At 35.1% G+C, this 21,369-nt stretch overlaps 1 long non-coding RNA gene across 1 annotated transcript; it reads right to left on the bottom strand.

The window, feature by feature from the left end:
• Positions 1–1,996: 1,996 nt before the first annotated feature.
• Positions 1,997–10,070, bottom strand: LOC127075459 (uncharacterized). The gene is made up of 2 exons (XR_007786453.1): positions 9,319–10,070; positions 1,997–2,437 (listed from the first exon to the last, which is right to left on the bottom strand). It is a non-coding gene; the product is annotated as an uncharacterized LOC127075459 (long non-coding RNA).
• Positions 10,071–21,369: the final 11,299 nt, after the last annotated feature.

Raw genomic sequence — 21,369 nt, 5'->3', positions numbered from 1 at the left:
GTGCATCAAGATTTCAACATGAATTCCACAATTGAACCTAAACCTTCACCTCTTCGAAAATACTATTTAGAAAATCCAAACATAAGCATGTGGGTAATGGTTGGAAAGGTTTTTGTATAAGGAACAAATGTTATGTTGGGCAAATGCAATGTTATGATGCCATGAGGAATCTTAGGGCCAAAATTGGGGTCTTACACCGTCTACCTCATTTTCCTTGTTCTTTTCCTTCTTAATCTTCTTCTCATACTTCTCCAATAAAATGAGCTCTTACTCATGCTCTTAAAGCTTTCCAAACAAAGTACTTATATCTAATGTCAAGAGGTTATTAGGTTTCGTGATTTTGGTGACCTTCGGTTTCCATTCCTATTAAGACATCTTAAAATTTTGTTAGTAGCAGTTCCATTGGAAACTAGCTTACCAAGTGTATTCAAACAATTAGCAAGATGAGTGAACCTCTTTTGCATATCGGTTATGGTTTCACCATGCTTCATATGAAAGAGTTCAAAATCTTGCTTCAAAGTATTGATTCTAGCTTGTTTAACTTCATTTGTGCCCTCATGGGCAACTTGCAATGAGTCCCATATAGCTTTAGCGGTTGTACAATGAGAAACACGGTAATATTCATCAACTCCTAAAGCAAATATAAGAATATTCCTTGCTTTCCAATCACATAACCACTTTTTCTCATCATTTGCGTTCCACTGTGCTTGCGATTTAGGTACAACAACACCATATGCATTGGTCATAGTAATTTCAAAAGAACCATTTTGAATGGCGTTCCATACATTTCTATCAATAGACTTGATATGTACATGCATACAATCCTTCCAATAACCATATTTTTCTCCATTGAAAGCAAACACTCTATTATACACCCCTTTAAGTTCATGAGCCATTATCTAATAAGAGATTTCAAAGCAAAAGATAAACGGGTGCTCGTGATACCACTTGATAGACAGGGGAAACAATCTAGAGGGGGATGGGGGTGGGGGTGAATAGACCGTAAATAAAATTTTCTTTGATTAAAAATTTGGTTTAGAAAAATATTTTCTATGGAAAGCAAAAGCGCTTCTGGATCAATACTCGTCTATCCCAAACCGTTATTAGAAAAATCGGATATGCGTATTAAACCGTAATTAAATGAAATTACCACACCACAATGATGAGAAAACAAATCAATAGGTTTTTTAAAATAACATTTGAACAATTTTACACTTCGATAATCAACTTCCAATGAAATTAAGAAATAAAAATTGACTACAAAAATTTATCAAACACTGGTGTTCAATGAACACCAAGATGATTTTTTCTTTGTGTTGTTGATGTGAAAAACAATTGCAATTTTATAGATTACAATTATCTTACGAAACAATTTAAATTATTTCAACATAAACAGAATTATCAGTATATGAAATTGCACACTCAATGAATTCACAAATTGTAAAGAAAGTTAGAGAGAGATGTTATACCCCAAAATTTTCCCTCCCCTTTTCATTTTCATCTTACTTTTGGTTGATGATTCATTTTTAATGCATTGGGATCATAACACATTTATTTTACCATTTGCATTAAGCATCTTGGATTCAGAGGTTCTTGTTATCATGATTGACATGAAACTAGGATTTTCCCAAGAATCAAGCTTAGGTGTCTTGGTTGATGTGCTCAAGTAGAGAAGCTCACTTTGTGAACCAGGGTTCACAAAACCCTAATTTGTTAACTTTTGACACTTAAGGATTATAGGTGTTGCTTTAGGGTTTTTATTCATTAATGCTTAGGTGTTGCTTTAGGGTTTCGATTCATTAGTGCTTAGGTGTTGCTTTAGGGTTTTGATTCATTGGTGCTTAGTTATTGCTTCAGGTTTTTGATTCATTAGTGTTTGGATGTTGCATTTAGAGTTTTGTTTAATCAGTATTCACAAGGGCCAATCGTGAAAGTGTGCATTGCATTCAAGGCATGGACAATCAAAGTTCAGGACATTACAAATTGATACCCAAAGTTCATATTCAAGATCATGATTAAAAAAGCAAAGTAAATTCAAGTTGTTTACACAAGGGTAATTCCAAGGTCACAATTTGAAGGAAGAAGTCATTAAGGGGCAAACCATACACAAGTTCTTTGCTTAATTACAAATCAGTACACCAATACACAAATCCAAGTCATTACATACAAAATTTCATTTTTTGACCTATAATTGACTTTGGTCACCTGTTGACCTTTTGGTCAACCAGTTGACCAAAGTCAACTCACCAACCTTTACCTAAAGTCCTAAAGTCTATTCTCCATTCTTTACATTGATCCAAACTTCTTCAAGCATACATGTTCTCCAAGCATACATCCAAGCATTGTGGCAAACCCATCGTGTACCAATCATGCATCATACAAAGAAAAACCCAACAATGCATTAAGTCACTTCATCAATAACATTCACCTGTCAATTCTAGCAGGGCAACATGCCCACAATCCAATTCAGAATCTTTATACAAACCAATTGATTTTTACTAACTTGCAACCAATAGGTTTTTACCTACAAACATACTTCCTTGAAATTCACTTGCAATGCTATAGCAGTCCTCAAATTAACAATAACAATTCAACATTTTTTTAAAACACATAATTAACTTAGCATTTCCCTGTTTTCTAACTCAGCCTAGTTTCACATGCTAACAGTTAACTAATTAAACTTATTACTAACATCCAACCTAGAGCTAAAGCATAATAGAATCTGCATAACTTCATTCATACATTGACATAACATGAACTGACATTTCCACTAATAAGCATTTAATAGTTTTCTTTTTTAAAATAATTAACCTACACTAACTCACAATTAGCATTTTGCCATAACATTCCTACTAAACTAGTTCTAACCAAAGCCCAATTGTTAATTGAATCACTAATACACTAAGCTCTCGTTCCAAAAATGCTAACATCTTCTTAACGATTCATAACTTTTAACCTGTGAAGCACGGGTATTCCATTTTAGATGAAGTACCTGTAAGACCCTAATTTGGCCCTAAGATTCCTTATGACATCTCATCATATGCATTGACTTTGGGATCACACCTTGCCATCCTCCTTACCTCTCATTCATTGGGTTTGCATTGGGAGAGGTCACCAAGCACATTTTATTGTATCATACTTTTTTTTCATTATTTACTAACCAAAATACCAAAAATATGTCAATGTATAATTTGTTGCTTTTGTAGGTAGTGTGTGCATCCATCAATGCCTCATCAAGCTCATACCTAGGGTTTGAGACCCTCAATGCAAGATACTAATCAAGAGATGGTTTACATTGATTCTATACATCATATATGGATCCCCATGGTATTCACATACCATTTTGATTAAGAAAACATCAAGAGTTTGAAGCTTGTTTGCCTTGGAAGCCCTAATTCATCTGGGTATCTTATGTGACTTCCTCCACAAGTTTCTTCAACATTTGATCAAATATTTCAAGTAATACTTGATATTACATCATCTTATGTGTATATGATCCTCCATGAGTCCCAAATATCCAGAGAATGTCAACTTTGCAAGTTGGTTCATGGTGGTTGATCAGAGAAAGTCAACTGGTCAAAACTGGGGTTCCCTAGACCCTATCTCCTACAATTTTTGTCATATGAAAATTATTCAAAGATAAACTTTACTTATTATAACATTCCAAATAACTTTTATGTTTAAGTAAAGAGCTAGTTTTGCTTGTAAAGTCATTTTTTATGGTGAAATATTATAGGTCATTTTGTTTGAACCCTAGTTAGGAGGTCAACTTCCAAGGACCGTAATTTTCTCAATTCCTATGCAATGAAATCCATTCAAGTTCCATGATCAAATTCAAGATGTCCTTTTCAACTTTGATGTTTGTAAGAAGTTAAAATTCAACTTGCAAATGCATGTGCCAAGAGGAAACATTATAGGTCATTTCTGCCCATTACCATTGAACAAGTGATTTTCCTCAACTTCTAAAATGCATAACTCCTTCATGCCAAATCCAAATAAGGTCAAATTTGTGACCTAATTGAATATTTTTGAAAGGGTGACAACTTTTATGCAGGAAAGTTTCCCATTTGAAGTCCATAGAAAAAGTTATTCAAGGTGGAAGAAGTGAACATTTGACTTGGTACTTAGAAAATTTTCAAATATGTTTGATTTTTCAAACCTCCACCTCAAAATTAATCATTATCCAAGCTTCAAATGGAAAAGTGTTCAACATAAACATTGTTCCCCTTGATCTCACCTTTCCAAAAATTCCAAGATCGCCTCATTTGGCTAAGGAATGAAGGACTTTCGCATGGGTTCTTCTCAAAGGACCATTTGGATGGATTTCACCTTCACATTTCAAATTCAAATGCATGGCCACATGACATGATTTCAGCATTGCACACAAGCATTTTTGAACCTGAATACATCACTTGATGGTCCTATCACACGCCCATGCAAGGATGCAATGCAAATTGCTAAATTTGGGAAAATTTGGAAGTGTGTGGAAATGAATCATATTGGCTATAAATACAACCCTCATGACTCAGAATTGAGGACCTCATGCCCAAGCTTTGAACCTGCAATTCAAACCCTCACCATTAAAGGATAATCTTGAAGGTTTTCATTTGAAAATAGAGCTTCAAATCTCATTTTGTTTTGAGATCGAAACTCCAAGAGTCCAAGCTTTTCTTTGATCCTAATCACCTCCTACAAGCTTCTGAAACCAAGCCAAGGACAACTGGAATCAAGATCAAGCAAGGTTGAAGCTCCTTCGAAGGTAATTTTTTAGAATTTTCATCTCTTCGATTCTCTCTAAATTCTTCACTATTCTTTGAGATTTCTGGTTGGATGAAGTCCTACCAATGTAGGCAACAAGATTGAGTTACTTTGAGGTCAAATCGAAGCAAATCAGATCATGCACCTCAAATATAAAATCCATTTATCTTTCAATATACTTGGAATTGAAAAAAATGGGGGTCAAATTCAAGCTCCTGAGCATTTTTCCTTTGAAATAATGTCCTTGCTTTTCATTTTCATGGTGGTTGGTGGTGGACCAGTCCGATGAGGTCCACCGGAGAAGACAACCAAAGCCCTAGCTCCGGTGGTGTGGTGGCTTGCTCATATCCATCAGATCTTCCCTCCATGTTCTAATCCTGATCATCCAATGTGATCATCACTTATGCCACGCGTTTGACTCAAGTGTTGGTGGAATGCGCGCTTCTGGACATCAGATATGCCACCTCAATTAATGAGGGAGATATGATGGCCTTTGTTTTTTTTTTGTTTTTTTTTTAATTTCTGATTTTATGTTTAATTGTTTTATTTTGTTTAATTCATAATAATTATATTTTTAATCTAAAAAATATGGGACTTTCACCAAAAATCTTTAAATATTTTCTTCTTTCATTTTTTGAATTAAAATTATTTTTTGGTTTCATTTTGATATTTTTCATGAATTAAATGTTTTTGTACATATTTTTAATTGTTTAAAAATACTTCTGACTTTTCAAAAATCATGAAATTTTTTGTCTAAGGTCCTTTGACCTTGTTTGACCTAGGATAAATCTCTTGGCCATTTATTTGGTGTTTTGAAGAGGTTTTAGGTTTTGTCCAAACTAAATTGTATTTTAATGCATTTTTAATTGATTAATTGTGTAAAATTATGTTTAGCCATTTTTATGGTCTTGTAATGTTTGACTATTTGTTTGGGCCTTGGTCAAGGTTGATTTGACTTTTGTTGGATTAAAATCATTGGATTTAGGGGATTGATGAAATGTATATTTCATCTCCCAAAATGAATGAATGATTTTAATTTGATAAAATTCCTCCCATGACCAATTTGTGTTTCTCTCATCCCCCCCCCCCCCCCCCCCCCTTCATCTTCATCCCTATTCTTTCTCATTCCTTTCATTGACCAATGAAATCTCAAATGTCCTAAGGCTAATTGGTTCATCAATGACCTTGTGTCAGATGAATCAATACAAGTATGGATGAGATAGGTCCATCCCTCTTGATCTTTTCTTTTACTGTGTGGTATGTTTTAGGAGTTTGGTTCATTATACTGAATCTCTAACATGCATTAACACCTAAATCTTTATTGCCCAGTCTCAGATAGTTGTGACTTCTACATAAGTCCAATTACGATTGCTTTACATAGAGCTAAATTTGACCCTAAAGGCATATCATTCTAGTAAGTGAGATTGTAAGTCTCCTGCCCTTCATGGTATTGTATGGAAACATGACTTTTTTTCCTTTCTATGAAAGATGTCTTGGTTTAAGGATCCATGCTTGTGAATGGATGATTGAGTGTTCTCCAAAGAATGACTTAATCAATTAAAAAGCAAAACACCATTAACACTTAACTAACATTTGACTAACTCTTATTAATATTGCTTTAGTTTCAAGTCATTTACTTTATGCAATTTAGTTTTCAGTCATTTATCATTCATTGTCATTTACATTTCATTTAATTTGTTTATGTTTATGCCATTTTCACTTTACTCATTTGAGTCATATCTTGTGATTGTATATATTTGTTTGTGCATCTTGATTTTGTTTGTGGTCTTAGAACCTTAAAACACTTAATAAACAACAAAAACCCTAAAAAAGTTTGATGGACTGTTGATCTTGATATGAACTTTTGGACTTAGAACTAGGCAACATTCCATATGCAAAAGGACTTGGCCAATGCCAACATTTTTGAGAGCGAGTTATTGTGAACTAAGTCGTCATTTGGTGCAAGTCTTGGGATTGGTTTGAATTCATCTGCTACTTTATCTTGGTGCTAATTGTTATTTTAATCTTGTGTTTGATGCTTTGTTCTGAGTTATAAAGGGATATTTCATCTGATTTATGAGAAGACAAAGAAGACTGCTAGCTATGGGATTTGCTTGCTTGGATGTGGCTATCTTTATTTGATGCCTTGATCTTCATGATGTCTGATATTGTTAATTGCTTGATGATTATTGCTTGATTCTGAGTCCAAGTGAAAATGGATTTCTATTTGACATTCTTGTTTGTTGGATTACATCCCATTGGCTAGATCTTTTTCAACTCTTAACTTTTAATTTTATGCTTAGGATAGCCTCTTCATCTCCTCATACTTCTTAAAGTTCAAAATCTCTCCCCCTTTTCAAAAACTTTCTTTGCTTATGGTTTCAAACTTAGACCTTATTTCAAGTAGAAACTTTGGCCTTATGCCATTGAATTTTTGAACTTTTTTTTCCTAAATCAAATTTGTAAATAAATCTAATCATATTGACTTAATGTTTCAAAAGACAAAAGAACTAACAACCTCATTCAAACCTTTGGCCCTTTTGTGCCCTTCTCAATTAAATTTCTGCTAAAAGTAACTCACTCATTTTGAAATTGTTACCACGAACTACGAGATTTTGATCCCTCATTTTTATGTTGGTACGTAGGCATAAGTCCGAAGGTATTGTCAAAGACAAAAATATAATCAACGAATTCTTTTCTCATCCCCACACTATATTTTTCTCAAATATCTTTTATACCAAAAACACATACACGCATAAAAAAAGGGCTCCCTAGGAGTACCTAGGACACTTTAGATGCTAACATCTTCCCTTTGTGCAACTAATCCCCTTACCTGTAATCTCCGACATTTTATTAATTTTGATTTGAAAACTTCTTATCTTTGGATTTTTGTTCGTATTTTTCCCTTTTCCTTTGGAAACAATAAAAGTGCGGTGGTGACTCTGGTGGTATTGACGTTAAGCTTATCCATGATTTGATGGTCATGAATTTACCGCTACAGTACCAATACCGGGTATGTACCGGGTACCGGTACGCGTACGGTACGCACCGAAGTCGTATCAATTTTTGTTTGTTTTTTATTTAAGTTGGTACAGCAAACAGTGCATATTTGGTACCAAGTATCCAACTTTTTTTATTTTTTTTTAATGGTATAATTTGAGCTTTTTTTCTAAATAAAAATTAGATTAATTATTCTATTTAGAAATAAAAAAGTTCTTTCACAACCAAATTCTTCATCTTCTATGGAGAGAAATTGGAGCACAATTAGATTTATTCACTTATTGAAAAGAAATAGGCTCAATTCAAAGAGGACTGAGGATTTAGTTTTTGTTCATACAAATCTTTGTCTTCTTATATTAAGGTTTATAATGTTGGAACAACAAAAATGTGGGATATTGACGGAGTTGAATAAGATTTATTTGATGTAGTTGATATTTTTGAAGTTGTTAGTCTTTCTCTCGATAAACCTGAACTAAAAACCGTTCTTTTTAATGATATTGGAGAAAAAAATATTGATATTCAACCATGATTTTGTGATTTATGAATACTTTTTAAGTGTGATTTATTTATGTTATTGCGTAGATATTAACTTTTTTTAAGAAAATTGTTTTGTAATTATAATGTTTTGTTGTTATTTAAACAATATAACTCTTTTGTTATTTTTGTAATTCTATTTAAGAAAATTATAGTAACGTACCCGTATCTTAGTTTTTCTAAAAATTCCGTACTCCGTACCAGTACCCGTACCGGGTTCATACCCTTACCTATGCAACGCAGCTTTTAACCAATTTCAAAATCAACTAACACTCTAACAAGTCAATTAACATGCTGCTACACATATTCACTAATTACCATTCCATTTCACTAACCATACAATAACAACTCAACTCTCATAACTTCAATAACTTCTAAATTCAATTATAACAGTTCATTTATTACTTTTCTTTTCCATTAAACGCAATTCATTACAGTGCATTAACATGAGTAACTTCACTAACTAATTCAACAGTAGAAACTAACATCTAATAGAGTCATTTTTTTTAACAGATCCAAGGTCCTAATCAACTCATTAACAAAGATTACTAACATAATTGAGAAATTTAACCCTTTTCCTCCTCACTGCAACTAACTTTAACAGAATCACTAATAGCTTCAAATAAAGTTTCAGTTAACTCAATTCCAACTAACCTCAAGTTTTAAAAATAACTAAATTGAATCAATTAACATAGTTTTAACGTCTAACCAAATTGAATAAATGAAATCTAATTGAGCCTAACGGAATTAACGGATCTAATTTATACAAGTCCATCACATCCCCAATCATTGGAGATACACATCACTTCTCAAAACTACTCTCAGATTTCTCCATCTTCTTTCACTCTCGAATTTCTCTATATCTCTGAGTTCTTCATCAATTGCAATCAATCTCACGCGCATCAAAATGGTAACAACAACAATCACAAGAACAAAGCAAGCATACTCGTTTCCTACAGACTAAAGAAATTATAGAAGAAGAATGAAGAATTGGGGAAGGGAAGAAGTTGTAGATTCAAGAATTACCAGAATATTGATGGCTTCTCTTTGAATTTCATCTTCATCTTCATATTCGGACTGCAATTCGTATAGGAATTCCTCATCTCTAGCAGGTGAGCATCTTCTTCTTCATTTTACTCTGAACTAGTTACCAACATGTAATTGGAGGTTTGAGGAACCAAAGCCCTAAGAATTTAGGTTTGGTTTCCTCCTGGTTAGTGTTTAATTTTAGTTTTAGGTTTTAAGGTTCATGTGATAAATGGTCCGGTTTAGGTGATAGGGTAAGAATTAGAAGAAGTCGAGGTTGGATTTGGACAGTGCTCAGTGAGACGAAGAGGATGATGTGAGTATTTGTTGATTTGAGTCTTCGTCATCGCCGGTGGCGAATTCTGGCGCGATGGAGTTGACAGTTCCAGCCAGATTCATTTGAGAGGGAAGTGTGTTTTAATTGGTCGGAGCATTGAGGTGTGTCCTTGCTTACGTTGCCTTGGTTTGGATCTGGTTGGGCCTTTGGCCCAACATTTTACTACATACACCCTCAATTCTATGGCACACCCCCACTGCATAGGTTGAATTGTTTTGAGCTTGAGGTTCCAAAGCCCATCCATTTCACTTACAACACCCTAACTCCACATGATACACCCTCTACTGCTAGTTTTTTCTTCTTCTTTTAAATCTTTGGTTTTGTTTTAATTGACTGCATTTACTACATTTTAGTACTTCCTTTACCTTGGTATTTTGTATGGAAAAATACTTAGAAAATAAATAACAAGCTATGATTTTTTGTTCTATTTGTTTTTGGCATTTAATTCATATTTTGTGAAAATTAACAAAAATAGTGCACTGTTTAGAATTTAATCTCTAGTTTTTAGGATTAATTTTCTAAGTAGATTTTAATCATGTTCATCTTAAATTCTAGGTTTTAATTTTAGAAATTGAAGCATGATACATTGATTTTCCCTTAGAACATAGGTTTAGAATCATTGTGCCTGAGTTTCAACTGGATTATATCCTGTTTAATTAAGTTGATCGAAGTCTTCTTTGATCAACTAAATCCTTTGACATGTTCATATTCCCTCTGTCTAGTCAAGTGATCAAAAGTCTCTTGATCAATTAATAAGACTAGTTCCATGTACTAGAGTTGCTTTGGATCTCTCAAGACTTCACACTCAAGTCATTCAAGTCAATCCAAGTCAAACATAACATTGCAGACAGACTGAAGAATGGATTAATGTCCAACCACAACAAAGGTTCTTCTTCAACAACTTGTTAGTTATGATGCAAATTTCGCGCTACGAGCCTTAAGTAATAGTAAAGGGGTGAGATGGAGCATTCTTATCCTCATTCTGAATATCTTTGAGTACGGGACGAATGACCCAGTTGCGAAGAGTATTCACCTCTAATCATAGACTTTAGTGCAATTTAAATCGGATAATTGACAAGTCTTCTTCCATACAGATGCTGCAGGCAAACTGGATATCATGACCTTGGCCTTCGGACTTTCTCCTTTTCTTTCATTTTTCATTAAGACTAAAACCATTTTTCTAAATAAATTCAAAAATACTTAAAAATACGATCTGAATTGTGTGCCACGAGTCTTAAGCAGTGGAGAAGGAATGAGAGGGAGGAGCATACAAGTAACATTTAACTGCTAGAATATGATCCAAGCGCATCCATTCTACCGCAAACAAACAAACACTTAAGTCTCTCGCGAGTATACAGGCACTGCTTAACTTCTAGAACACAAACGTTAACATTGTTCACTAAAAATAACCAACACATCTGTATTTCCTACCATGAACTGCAGAGCTTTGATTTCCTTATTACACTATCAGGATACGTAGGAACAGGACTAAAATCCTCAGCGAGCACACTAATTATTAAATCTTTTTCCTCTTTTGCAAGTAACCTTTAGGTAGTAACACCCATTTGAACAAAGAACAATCAAAATGGTTCGTGTTGAATATAACATATGTGAGGGGTGCTAATACCTTCCCTTTGCATAACCGATTTCTTTATCCTTTTTCTCTTCCACTGGTTTTTATCAATGTTTTCCCTTTCCTTCAGGAATAAATAAACTTTGATGGCAACTTTGTTATATCTTCGAGCGTGCGACGCGCTCAGGTATCTTTCGCGGCGCGACTACTGGCGACTCTGTTAGGGACCCCATAAGCAAGTCAAGCCCAGTTTATTTTGCTTTATTTATATGTTTGGGTGTTTACCTTTATCTCTTTACTTGCTTTATCTTTATGTCATTTATCACATACTTTATTGCTTTAAATCTTCATATTCTGCATACTCCGGATATTTTTGTCGTACTCTCTGTTGGGTTGGGTTAATGCTACATGAGAAAAAAGCTCTATACCCGAGCTTTAGTACAAACACAAGATTGTATTATGGAAATAGTCGTGATTGACCTATTTGGAGTTAGTCCTCGAGTATGGTCAACATGAGACGCCACACCTAGAGGAGATTCTTTTGGGAGCATTATTGTCCGACGAGTCATTCGTCTTAGGGAATGGTATCTCAAAATGTGTCCTTGACTCTAGGGATCTTTTTAGGGTTACCTTGGAAGAATAGTACACACATGTGAGAGGATATTATTTTTTTTTGGAAACCGAGGCCCTACATATCTTTGTTCTCGTGTAACGTCAGACCTTTGAACCTACATCAAGAAGTATGGACAAATTTTCTGGAATATGATAAAGATATTGCAGTTTGCCTCTTTATTTTGGGGGGATTTATCTTTATTGCCTTATTTCATTTATTGCCTTATCATGATTGCACCAAACTTTTGAACCTGCATCGGGCAGTATAAGAAGACTATCAAGAGCATATTGCGCTTTTAACCTACATTATTGCATAGTATTATTGCATCATCGTGTATATGCTGAACTTTTTGAAGTTGAATTATTGCATCATCGAACCTTTGAATATGTGATGTTTCATCTCATTTCATCATATCATCAAAAAATGATTTAACATATGCATTTCCCTGGGGGACAAAAATCCTTTTTGCATACCTTCATGCATCATCATGCATTCCATGAAATAAAACAAAGATAACTCATTATCACTTGGACTTTTGCCCATAATTTTCTACTGTCAACCTGACTTCCCGACACCGTTACAACACTCGCAATAACCATAGGTTGGTAATGGACCAACTAGAGCAAAACCAGGCTGCAATGAGAGAAGATATGCTCACCGTGAGGGCCCAAATGCGTCAACTTATTAAAGTTATGCAAGCTATGGATATAGGACAAGAAGGTTTGAGACATGCCATTCTGAGGGTTGTTGTTGTGAATCCTCCTGTAAATCTGCCAATTGTGACTCAGCTACCTCCCGAGGGAGGTCCTGTGAATCAAAATGCTGGTCCTACATTCAACATCCCTATCAACGGGGGAGCTCAACCCTAGATAGATGACCATCAGGATGTTTTCTTTATTCTAAAAGTTGACTCAGTTTATGATGCCTTTGGACCATCAACTACTGAGGTGGAGACGAAATTTTGTGTCCTGGAGGAAACGATAAAGGCCATTTAGGGTTCCAGTGCCTTAGGGTTTGATGCTTCCGACATGTGTTTGGTGCCAGGTGTTAAAATTCATGTAAAGTTCAAGGTCCATGACTTTGAAAAATATAAAGGGGTTAGTTATCCAAGGACCCATATCTGATCTTATTGCAGAAAGATGGCTTCTTATTTTGATGATGAAAAACTACTGATGCATTGCTTTTAAGATAGCTTCAGTGGAGTGTCTCTTGAATGGTACATGCAACTTAAGTGCACTTACATCAGAACATGTAGAGAGTTGGTAGAGGCTTTTCTCAAACACTATTAGTACAATACTGACATGGCTCATAATCGGACCCAACTTCAGAGCTTGACCCAGAAAACTTATGAATCATTCAAAGACTATGCACAAAGATGTAGAGAGTTGGCTGCCAGGGTTTAACCTCCTTTGCTGGAGTGAGAGCTCATAGACATGTTTATGACTACTCTCCAAGGTCCTTACTTGGACAGGATGGTTGGAAGCGCTTCCTCCGATTTTTCAGATTTGGTTGTCGTAGGGGAACAAATTGAGAATTGCCTAAAGAGAGGTAAGATTCAAAGTGTCGCCACTACTTTTGATGGAGTGAAAAAACCTATTTAGGCTCCCCAAAGAAGAAGATAGAGGGAGAAAAAAGTGTTGTCATGGAAAATGTTCATTCTCAGTTTCAAGTGCTCATGGCTCTCGTGCCATACTACTCGTATACTACTACAAATCGTTACCAATATCCTCTAGTCCAACACCAAGCACCAACAGGGTATCAACAACCTCATCAAGCTCAGATTTTGCAAAATCAGTAAGCCTAAGGCCGAGGATATCATAATCAGCACATACCTCAGAATAATCTAGAACGAAGGAATGCTTCTCTAGATCCGATTCCTGTGACATACAGTCAACTCTTGCCATATCTAATTCAGAGCTCAATGGTGATTGCCAAACCTCTGAAGCCTCCTCCGCAACCATTCCCATCTAGGTATGACCTTAATGTGCAATATGGATATCATGTGGGGTCAACAGGACACTTGACCGAGGACTGCAACACTTCCAAAGATAGAGTACAACAGCTGATTAATCAGAAGTACTTAACTCTACAAGGAGGGAACCTGTTGGTGAACGAAAATCCCTTGTCCAAGTAAGTGTCGAGGTTGTAGAGGCGTCCCTTAGAATAACCAATCCAACATGAGAGTGTCTCCTCAAGACTGACAATCATTAGACCTTTCAATCATTTTCATTTGATTTTTTTTTATTTTTCAATGTATTATACACTTGTAAAACTCACTTATTTTCAGTTGATAACAATAATGAAATGAATATGCATGTTTTGAATCAATCCATTCATGTTCTCTCTTTTTTATTCATCGATATCAAACTCTTGTTTAGGCCAAATCGAAAGGAGGAGGATGAAATCAAATACACGAGACTATTGGTTGTATGCTTTTGAATAAAACCTTGTTGGAGATGTAAGGCAATGTTTCAATCCCCAAACACCGGAGGTATAATGAAGATAATCCCTAGTTAACCCCTTTGAGCCAAGGAGTAGGAGTTTCTTTCTGTATGAAAAACCCACAATCTTTACTAAGGGTAGGGTGGTCTTCAGTTAGGTAGACCTTGCGTTCAAATTTCAAAAGGAAGCATCCCATTTGAGGATCAAGCACATCTCATCCCTCACGCGAGGTCGATAATCACAAATCCATGACGGTTGTCTGTCACTAACAAAAGAAACGAGGCAGTTATGACTCTTTCAACAAATTAAACAAACAAATGTCACACGATTTGTGTCCAGCAAAATCAGAAATGCAAAAAAAAAATCAATTAAAAAAGAGGAAAAGGAAAGCCCGTTAAGTCGAAAACTCGAAAACAAATGACTTAGGCAAAAATTAGGGCATCCCGGTGGACCACAAACTTAAAAAATCAGTCTATGCAAAAATTAGGGAAAGCAAAAAACGAAAAGGAAAAAAAGAGGAATCAAAAGAAAAATCCCCAGCAAAAACAAATTCGTGTGGCTTCAAAAAAAAATGTTGGACAACTACTGTTGTACCCCAAATTTTCCCTCTCTTTTTGCTTTTCATCTGACTTATGACCTGAGACTCACTCATGACTCATTCATGTGCATCATTCATTCATGATTAATACATGCTAACAAGCATCATAGATTCAAGGTTTATGGCTATTAAAAATCAGGGTTTTGGCTTGAAGATTGTGGTATTATTCATCATGTGGGTGGGAACCCTACATGCTTGATTCTTTGGGACCTTAACTCATGAGGCCTACACCTTGACATTCATCTAGGAATCCAAACACTAGTTCTTGACTATGCTCATGTGGGATCTTGTTGCTTGACTTCTGTGCATGAATTGGGCTTTTAAACCCTAATTGTGGACCCATGGTTTGAGATGTTGCTTATGGAATTTTGTGCTTGGCTTAAAACCTTAATCAGGGATAATTGGTGTTCAAGGGCCTTACTTGGGTCACTTTTGGATTTGGGATTCATCAAAACCCTAGTCATTGATATTGGCAGGTCATAAATCATGTGGTTTACTTTGGGGAGTGGAAACCCTAGATTCTGACTATGGAATCATCATCAGTGGGGTATACATTCAAGATTGAGGTTTCATCTGATTCATCTGGTCCATTATGGATGGATCATGGGCTTGGAAGATTCATGGTCCTGATTCATTGGCTAAGATTTATTCAAGGCTGGTTTGATTCTTAGCATGAAGTATTCAACTATCCATAAAAAAAAATATTTTTTTTACAACTGTTGACTTTTGGTCAAATGTTGACTTTTGATCAACTGTTGACTTTTTGGTCAACCAATTGACCAAAGTCAACCATGTACCCTTAAGTCCGTAATCACATAATCCAAGATTCATTTTCACATCATTTCCACTCCAAACCATGTCCATTACAAAGTCCATTTTTATCTTGATTTTTTTTGTTAACCATCACATGACAATGAACCAAGCCCATTTCAATTTGACCAAAAAAGACTTCATACAATATTCAATTCCAAAAATCACCTTCAAAATTCATTCAAACAAAATTCAACCACAAACCATCTCATTTCGATTTGATTTTTAATCTGTTCATAGTCACAATTTTCCAATTTTGAAATTACAATACATAGATCACTTGATTCAATATAATAACCATTTTCAACACCTTTCATTTCCAACCAATACATCCTTAATCCATTTCAATTCCAAATATCATTTAATTTACACATTCAGATGCATGTTTCCATTCAATTCAAATGCATTGTATTATAATTCATATTTCATCCAAATTCCAAGATCACATTCATTTCTTCATTCCAATTTCAAACTATACAACTATCATAATACATACATTACATATTCCAAGTGTACAACTAGAACTTAGTTAATATTTGGGCCTTGATTAATTAAGCTTATTCCAAAATCAGATTTTTATAATTAGGTTTATTAATAGAATTTTAGGATTTAAGTTTGAACTAGTAGATTTTGAAATTAGGATTTATTTAGAATTAGTGTTTTCTCTTAGTTTTTTTTTGAATAATTAGGATTACCTAGGTTCTAATTGGTTCTAGTTGGTTTTAAGAATCAACTCAATATACCAATATTCTTGCAAAATATCTACTTTACCCCTTAGGAGTTTATTCTACTATTGTTAGCCAAATAAATGCATGCTCCCTTAGGGATTTGACTTAGAATTTGGATTAGTTTTTTACTAACTATTACATGTTCCCTTAGAATAATTTGTAACAAGTTCTAACCATTAGATTAGGATTAACCTAGTTTTTAAAATCAAATCAAACCCTCGATTCAAGTTGATCAAAATCAATTTTGATCAACTAAATCCTTTGATATTGTATAATCCCACAGTCTAATTTGAGTGACCAGAAGACCATTGATCACTTCATAAGACTTTTCCTGTCAACTGTGGAGCTCGAAGCCTCAAGTCAGACTCTCAATCAAGACATTCTCAGTCATACCAAGCAGCGGATTATACAAGATAAATCAAAGGTCAACACTTGGTAAATACGATTTAAATTGTATGATACGAGCCTTAAATAATAAGGAATGATGAGACGATGTTTCTCCCATCCTTGTCTGGAGTGACTCTGCGTACAGGGCGTAGGCCCTAGCTATTCAGAGCATTCACCCTTATTCATAGACTTTAGTGTAATACGAATCGAGTAAACTATCAAGTCTTCTTCATGAAAAACAACATCAACACAAGAAACAACAACAATGACTCTTCTCTAACAACTTGAAAGTTAAGATGAGAATTACATGTCACAAGCCTTAAGTAGTAAAGAAGGGATGAGACTGGAGCTTTCCTACCTTCATTCTGGATATCTTTGGGTGCGGGACATTTGGCCCATTGCTCATCGTATCCACCTTTACTCATAGACTTTAGTGTGGTTCTTACCAAGTAACTATCAAGTCTCTTCTATTCAATCAATCATCTTCTTTTGCCTCATCAATCATCTTGCTTTCAACCCTAGTGGACTGAACTACAAAAACTCTGATTTCTTTATTGCACTATAAGGATACATAGGCAGAAGAATTCAGATTCTTTGCGAGCTACCTTATTTATTAATCTTTCATCCATTACTCATTCAATCAATGCCATCTTTTTGAGATCAAATATCACTTTTCCTTGGATTCCATGCACATCCTTTTAGGATGGCTAATGAATAGTCCGCCTTGTGAACCAAGAGTTGTTTGGCTTATACCTAAACATTTAATCCACTTTGTTTTTGGTTATGATAGGAGTGGGTATGCCTAGTTTTCTCCACATCCTAGTCAATACCTCTTTCGCTCTTTGGTTTAGAGTTTATTCCTTCATGGATTCAAGATACCATTATTCTTTGATCTCGAATTATTTGTTTCCCAACCAATGATATATTGTTCCTTGTATTCAACAATACTATTTTGGGGGTCTCATACTCACCCTTTTAGGATATTTGTCCATCTTGTGAATTAAGAGTTGTTTGGCTTGTACCCAAACATTTAATTCATTCCTTTTTGGTAAGACAATACAGTGGGTATACCTCTGTTCCTCCACATCTTAGTCTGTACCTTTTCACTCTTGGGTTCAAAGCCAGTTTTCCTTATGGGTTCCCATATTACCATTTTGTTGGTACAAGTTACATTGTTCATCACTTCGACCATACCTTTTCAGTTGTTTGTCTTGTCAGACCTTGTTGCTTAAACAAACATTGTTTTGTTCTCTCTCTCTCTCTCTCTCTCTCTCTCTCTCTCTCTCTATGTTTTCGTGGTTCTACGAACTATGATTGCTCTGATTTTCTCATTACATGATGAGAATACGCAGGCACAAAGATGCGAATCCTTGGCGACCATACTCCTAATTATTCCTTCTTCCGCCCTAAGGCACCACTCATATCTTTCATGATTCATTACCTACCTTCGATCATAAACCGTTCACTCCAGTGACATATTGTTTCTTTGAAATCAAATACACTTTCTTTGGATACCCATACATACCCTTTTAGGGCGCCTAATGAAAAATCCGCGTTTGTACCTAGAGTTGTTTGGCTTGTTCCCAGACATTTAAGTCCTTCTTTTTCTGCCCAACCATACAGTGATACCATGTCTCAGACCTCTCACTTGTGGTTCATGCCACCTTGCCCTCTATGGTACAAATTCCATTTCTCCTATGGATTCCAATACACCCTAATTTTGATTTTAAACTATACCTATTTCAGTCACTCGTTACCAAATATTCAATTATGTGACTTTGGCCACTTCACTCAATTCATCCCCATGATACATTCATATTCTACCTTCATTCACTTCATGTGATATATCCTATTCTTTAAGAAAATACATTATATCTTTGAGCTCCCTCTTGTACCCTTTTGTGAACCAAGAGCAGATTTGTTTGTCTTGTCAGACCTTGTAGCTTAGACAAACATATCCTTACTTACTTGCAGCCGTATTCAGACAACCCTTCCTTTTCGGTTATTCCAATACAGTGATACCATGCCTAGGCTCCTCACTTGTTGGTTCATACCAGTTTTACTCTTGGGTTCATCCTTTCACCCCTCGTTGGAGTTCAAGTCATACAATCCTTTGGTTTAGACCATACTTTGATCACAATTCTTTTCACCTCCCACCACTAGTTCTTTGAACTACGGAGCTCTGAATTCCTCATTGGACTATAATGATACGTAGGCATGAGGGTCCAAATCCTCATGGTGTACCATGGATGTTAGGGGTGTTAATACATTCTCTTCGTATAACCGACTTTCTTACCCATCATATCTCTTTCCCTCGACTTTTATCGATATTTTCCCTTTCCTTCAGGAATAAATAAAGTTCGATGGCGACTCTATTGTATGTTTGAGCGTGTGATACATTCAGGTATATTTCCGCTAGCTTTAGCTGGCGACTCTGCTAAGGATGTGTTTCTTGGAGCATTTCCTAGTCACTAAAAGGAGTCGAACCTAGTTTTGATCATTTTCTTAGCTTGCTTAGAGTGTTTATCTTTGCGCTTTACTTGCTTTATCATTATATTCATTTAATTTATACTAGATATTATCTGTTATACTCTTTGTTGGGTTGAGTTATTGATACATGATAGCAATGTGACTAGAGTCGTGTTTTACCTTCATGGAGTTATTTTGCGATCATGGTTGACACGAGATGTCACACCTAGAGTAGATCCTTGTGTGTGTGTGCATGTGTGTGTGTGTACGTGCGTGTGTGTGTGCATGTGTGTGCTTGTGTGTGTGCGTGTGCGTGTGTGCCTGTGTGTGTATGTGTGTTTTCCAAAACAGTATGTGTCGACCCATAAGAGCATTTTAGTTTTTATGTGTCGACCTAACACAACCTAGGCATCAACCTTAAGAAAAAATAGACTTTGACTTTGCCAAAGTCTCATCATGCATCGATCTCAAGTGGGCATGTGTCAACCTAAACATGTTATATCAACCTAAGGAGCTCGTGTGTCGACACATAGAAGACAAGAACTTTGGTTTTGTAAACCTTCAGTATGTGTCGACCTATAGCTTAGATGTGTCTACCTCTAACCTAGTTTTTCACATAAAAACTCAATTTTAATTTGTAAAAATATTTTTAACCTCATTTTAAGTATCCTAAGATGAAAATGCATATCTAGACATAAAGGCTAAGGTCCAATATTCACAAACAATAAATGTCCTAGTTTTGACATCATTCAAAACATTTCTAAAAGAATAGTGCACTCACATACTCCCCATGTAGTTGATGAATTTCCATGATGAATTTCCATATGAATTACTTTAAGTACTAGATGCAAAAACTGACATTAATGTAACTAAACCCCTGCAGTTGTATCCCAATTTTTGATTTCCTCTTTATTTCCAGTAATAGTTCTATTAATCCAACTCTCGTATCATCCATCTGTTCTTTCAATTGCTCCACGCCTGTCTTCAATTCTTGCATCAAATCGTCTTGAGTACTGGATTATGCTGAAATGAACAAACAATTTATGTAGTTGTGGACGGTGGAACTGACTCATGACTGGTATATTATGCTATAGAACGATGATCTAGGAAGTGTAACTTATGGATGCAGTTAGTAATTAGTAAACTACCAATGTTTTCTTGGTTTAATTGGTACTCATTTGATCTTTTATTCTATAAATACTTGAATTTTAGGATTGTCTCTTTCATGTTTGGGTTTGTACATTTTTCTGTTATGAGATTTTCTTTCATGAAAGAACACTTATTTACCTAAAGCTCACTAAAAATGAGTATATTGTATCAAAAAGCTCTCACTATATTAAACCAATAAGCATTGAATTATTTATGATTGTAGAGGAATTCAGTTGTGAGGTTGACACCAATGGTAAAGTACTAATACATGGAGTGGCCATAACAATAGAGAAGATGATATCAATGCACACTCAGGTGTTTGAAATGTAAACTCAAAACCTTTTCCCACTAGGACATTTCTTTTTCAAGTTTTAGCTACTGGGCCATGTTGATCTACATCAATATTCAGGTAATTTTGGCACTGACGAGATTCTTGAAGAAGTGGTTATGAAAGGAAAATTAGGTAATGACTAAGTTTTGTCCAATTAGAATTCTTATTTTGGTTCCACCATAAACTATTCAGAATTTCAGATGCAGAAAGAAAAATGTGATTTTGAGCATCAGTATCATGTATATTTGGTATCCTAATGTTACTTATTTTTTTAGAATCTATTACATCCTTAGACGGTCTTTTGACATTCTCTTTGTGTAGAAGACAAGAAACAGTCATGGCATGACTAATTAATCAATTTTGTGAACATGTAAGAGTGCTTGAATATAATTAATTGTTTAGCAGAGCTAATTTTGAATTGAATTCTCTGTAAAATTTACTTCTTCCAACAACCAAATTTTGTGGGATATTGGTCAAAAGGACAATTATTCACTACTTCTATCAAATGATAGTAGAAGATTTTCTATTTTGTCACCTCATAGACTGTACCAGAGCTACTAAAAGTTACAACTAGGGGTTTAACTACTCATAATAGTAAAGAAAAACAAAACAGA

Source organism: Lathyrus oleraceus, chromosome 4, assembly GCF_024323335.1.
Source record: "Lathyrus oleraceus cultivar Zhongwan6 chromosome 4, CAAS_Psat_ZW6_1.0, whole genome shotgun sequence".
NCBI classification, from domain to species: domain Eukaryota; kingdom Viridiplantae; phylum Streptophyta; class Magnoliopsida; order Fabales; family Fabaceae; genus Lathyrus; species Lathyrus oleraceus.
The sequence above is the reverse complement of the archived record's forward strand: the minus strand, read 5'-3'. Positions and strand labels throughout refer to the sequence as shown.